Raw genomic sequence first — 5,302 nt, 5'->3', positions numbered from 1 at the left:
AACTGTTTGAAATTATGGATTCTACAGGCCACATTCTATAAGAAAATTTTTTCCGGGTCGATCAGAGACAATTTTTTTTTCGGGGCTCAAAAAAAGGCAGTGTATAACCTTCCTTTTTTACCAAAAATCGACTGCACCAAAATTTCTCGGAAAACACTTTTTCTTATTAATTTTGGTGCGTAGAATCCAAAACAATTCGTACTTTTTCGATCAGACTTCTCAATCAAAAGTTATAGACTAGAAACCAATTTCGAAAGAAAATTCAAAGGGCTGTAACTTTTGAACTAGTAGCCCAATCTTGGAACTGTTTGAAATTATGGATTCTACAGGCCACATTCTATAAGAAAATTTTTTTTCCGGGTCGATCTGAGACAATTTTTTTTTCGGGGCTCAAAAAAAGGCAGTGTATAACCTTCCTTTTTTACCAAAAATCGACTACACCAAAATTTCTCGGGAAAACACTTTTTCTTATTAATTTTGGTGCGTAGAATCCAAAACAATTCGTACTTTTTCGATCAGACTTCTCAATCAAAAGTTATAGACTAGAAACCAATTTCGAAAGAAAATTCAAAGGGCTGTAACTTTTGAACTAGTAGCCCAATCTTGGAACTGTTTGAAATTATGGATTCTACAGGCCCCATTCTATAAGAAAATTTTTTTTCCGGGTCGATCTGAGACAATTTTTTTTTCGGGGCTCAAAAAAAGGCAGTGTATAACCTTCCTTTTTTACCAAAAATCGACTACACCAAAATTTCTCGGGAAAACACTTTTTCTTATTAATTTTGGTGCGTAGAATCCAAAACAAATCGTACTTTTTCGATTAGACCTCTCAATCAAAAGTTATAGACTAGAAACCAATTTCGAAAAAAAATTCAAAGGGCTGTAACTTTTGAACTAGAAGCCCAATCTTGGAACTGTTTGAAATTATGGATTCTACAGGCCACATTCTATAAGAAAATTTTTTTTCCGGGTCGATGTGAGACAATTTTTTTTTCGGGGCTCAAAAAAAGGCAGTGTATAACCTTCCTTATTTACCAAAAGTCGACTACACCAAAATTTCTCGGGAAAACACTTTTTCTTATTAATTTGGGTGCGTAGAATCCAAATCAATTCGTACTTTTTCGATCAGACTTCTCAATCAAAAGTTAATAATAATAATAATGGTTTTATTTAGTTAACCCGTCAACTAAAACAAAAAAACAAAAAATTAAAAAAAATTAACACAATTATAGTATAAAAAGTAGAGGGCAACTAAATTGGGCGATGTTCAGATACAGACGAGGATACGCCTGATCTGCTCTTCCACACTACCCACTCATCACTATATTTATCATATTAATAATGTTGTGCAATGGACTAACAGACAAAAATTTAAAAAAAGAATTAATTTGTGATAACTACTAACTATATGATGTATAATACATTGGTTCATGGTAATATGGAATAACACAGTAAAAAGATGTTATTGCCGCTGCCGGTCAAGTACGATTTTGCGGACGTATTTTTTAAATTGAGATGTGCTAAGTTTTTTACAAGTGTCAGGAAGCGAGTTGTATAGGTTAGCCACTTGGTACGTAAATGATCTTTCAAACAGAGCCGTTTTGTGATAAGGGGGTGTGTTTTGTGATAAGGGGGTGTGATTAAGTTATAGACTAGAAACCAATTTCGAAAGAAAATTCAAAGGGCTGTAACTTTTGAAGTAGTAGCCCAATCTTGGAACTGTTTCAAATTATAGATTCTACAGGCCACATTCTATAAGAAACAATTTTTTCCGGGTCGATCTGAGACAATTTTTTTTTCGGGGCTCAAAAAAAGGCAGTGTATAACTTACATAATTGTCTGTAGAAATAAGAGTTTTTTGTTACTGATTTTGACCCTGGCAGTAAATATTCCTCCGCCCTTAACTATACCATTATTGACGAGATATGCGTCATAGTGGCTGATTAACATTTTAAAACTAGGGGGTCGGATCAGTAACCATTTCACTTGCTATATCTCTAATGTATCCTACGTCTCATACTACCTCAGAAAGAAGCAACATTTCTTTTTGAAGTAGAATCGTTCAAAAATATTTTTGAATTTTTCTTTTAATCATTTGAACCTCTTGTTAAATATTTTGAATTAATTTTGAATTTTGTTGAATCACTTGGGTTTTTGGAATATCCATCCATGGTGCGTTATATTTTTGAAAAAACAATTAATATGTTGTTTTTTTAGATTAAAGTATAAAACATTTTTTTTTAGATAACTTTTTTATCTGGCACTTATGTTGAAAACGGCAGATTATTCAGCCATCAAGAAACTTTTGTAATAAGTACATATTTTTCTGTATCTTTTTTAATTAATAAGAAAATATAATTGTGAAATTGACAATTTTTTTATTTCCCCCACTATCGATTGTTTTCATTCATTCATTACTTTTTTATACTAACCATTAGGGAGATACCCTACAGAAGTGTCGAAAATGGGACACCCTGTACTTTTACCTCTGTTCAAAAAAAAGCAGTAATAACAACGAACAAAGGAATGGTGTCACTTAGAAAAATTAGAATAATTTGAGATTGCTTTATACTAATCGACCTGGTATTTTTTAGAACGTTAAAAATTACAGGATCTTCTATAAAAAATGTTATTTCGTTGAATATTTCAATCGTCCAAACAAAATTGTTTTACAAAAATCTTAACCGAGAGCTTCAAATAATAAAAAAAATCGCCCGTCCGTCCGTGACGCAAGCAGTCATTTTGTGGCTTTCTCGTTTGGAGTCTTCATGCCGTCTTTGAACCGCTGCTGGCGTTTTGTTTCGGAATATACTTTAAAATAAAATACGATTCCCAACGAGGGGAAATCTCTACGTGTGTTTGGAAGTCACGACATCACGTCCAGCAAAACGGGCAGCAATGACAAATCGGCGCGAATTTACGACACTCCCGGAACGATCTTTCCAAATTAATTGTAAGTAGGCGCTTATAAGCCGAGAATGTTTATATACGGCGCATAAATTTATTTTATGATTAAAGTTACACGTTTTACGACGTACACGGTAGATTTCACTCCATATCATTTCGAATGTAGAGAGAGCACCCTCGCTCCGATGAATATTCAATAGAGTCCTCCATTACGCATGTATGAGTATCATGAAATTTGGTAATGAAGTTTTTAAATACGCACTTTCGGTTTATTTTGAATGTATTTTCAACGGGCCGCCGCTCATTTATTCATACAAATTGCGAAAGCCACATTCGTATTTTAATTGGCTAAAGTAACACAAAATAAGTACATTTCGAACTGTGCAAAATGAGAGTAATTGAAACAATATTTTTAGGGGAATTTTTCGAAAGAATGGTATTGTCCGTCTGTCTGCCTGTTCCTCGTCTAACTAAAGAACGAAAAGAGATAACGATGTTAAACCTAAGAAAAAATTCTAAGGTCAATTTTGGTAGTTTTTGGATTACTCTGGTCATATGCGCATGCGCGCCCCACCCCTTTGCCAACAGGTCTATCAGCTTTGCCCAACAGGGCCAACGACTTTTCCATCAGGCATCAGCTTCAAAATCTTTGTCGACAGGTCCAAGATGGCGAGGTGCACATACGCACATGCCCGGAGTGATCCAAAAACTACCAAAATGGACCTTAGAATTGTCCAAAAGAAATGCCTTTTGGCGATTATTCCGCCCGAACTCCTGTTGCGTCTCTACTCACTCGACCTTTGAGAGCACCTACTCTCCTCCGGCACTCCACTCATGAGATATGAGAAATTATAACCGATCATCATAAGGCGTTGAAGAGGAGGGATGTCTTTGGAAGAAATTAATTCCTTTCGTTGACACCTTTCATTAGAGATCAATGAACAAATACCCCCCCCCCCCCCACAACTCTCCCTATTTCAATAAGGGGCAAGCGAAATCTTGAAAATGATCCTACAAAGATTTATTTCTAAGGAAATTCCCACCTCGGCTCTCACGAATATGGCTACCCTAGGTAGGCTTTAAGAAACGCTCCTAAGGTGGTTGGGCACGAAGACGCTTTCTACGGCGGTTTCAAGAAGGTTCTCAAAACTATTTCTTAGAAGATTCATCCTAAACAGGAAAACACCCAATGGAATCAAAATCCATTTGACCCATAAAAGACCAGATCTGCTTATCGGATTGACTCAGGAGGTATCAACCTAACGCAAGGATAGAAACAAACTCTCGTCATTCAAAAGGAAAATTAATTTAAGACTTAAGTATAGATCAAACCTCGGATCAAACTGATCTACAAATCGTGAAATCAACAACCCCTCGACCCTTAAGGGACCAGATCTGTCAACCTAAGTCAAAAATGGAAACAAGCTTCCGCCATTAAAGGAAGGTTCATTTGAGACCCGTAGATTATATTGACCTGCAAGTCATGGAATCAAAATCCATTTGACCCATAAGGGACCAGATTTGCTGGCTTGATTGACCTTGGACGTGTCAACCAAATTCAAGGAAGGAAACAAACTTAAACGGAAGATGAATTTAAGAACATTAAATCAAAATGACCTTCCAGTCATGGGATCATGATCCATTTGACCAATTAGGGACCAGATTTACCTACCTGATGGACCCAGGATCTAGTAACTTAACTCAGTAATGGACACAAGCTTCCGGTTTTAAAAAGTAAGAGTAAGCTACGATCTTAAGATCCAATTGACCTGAAATCCATGGAATCAATGACCCATTAGGACCAAATCAGCTGACCTGATTCTGGAGGCATGTGAACCTAACTCAAGAATGAAAACAAGTTTCCGCTTTTAAAAATTAAAATTAATTCAGATCCGTAGATCAAATAGACTTGCAAACCATGATATCAAGGTCAATTTGACCCATCAAAGATCAGACCTTCTGACATGATTGACACAGGACATATCAAGATAACTCAAGAATAGACACAAGCGAGGACACAAGCTTAAAAAGTAAGATTCATGTATGACCCGTATATCAAACTTACCTGAAATCCATGGAATCAAGGACCTATTAGGGACCAAATCGGCTGACCGGATTGACCCAGGACATGTCAACCCAACTCAAGAATGGAAAAAGGCTTCCACCTTTAAAAAGAAAGATTAATTTAAGACTCGTAGATCAAATTGACATGCTAGTTATGGAATTAAGATCCATTTGACCGATTGGGTACCAGATCTGCTGACCGGATTGACCCAGGACGTGTCAATTTGAATCAAGAATGAAAGTAAACTTTCGCTTTTAAAAGGGAAGACCAATTGAAGACGTTTAGAACAAATTGACCTGTACGCCATGGAATCAAGATTCATTTGACCCA

This window comes from Photinus pyralis, unplaced genomic scaffold (genome assembly GCF_008802855.1).
Source record: "Photinus pyralis isolate 1611_PpyrPB1 unplaced genomic scaffold, Ppyr1.3 Ppyr1.4_LG10, whole genome shotgun sequence".
NCBI classification, from domain to species: Eukaryota; Metazoa; Arthropoda; class Insecta; order Coleoptera; family Lampyridae; genus Photinus; species Photinus pyralis.
This window is presented reverse-complemented; position numbering follows the sequence as displayed.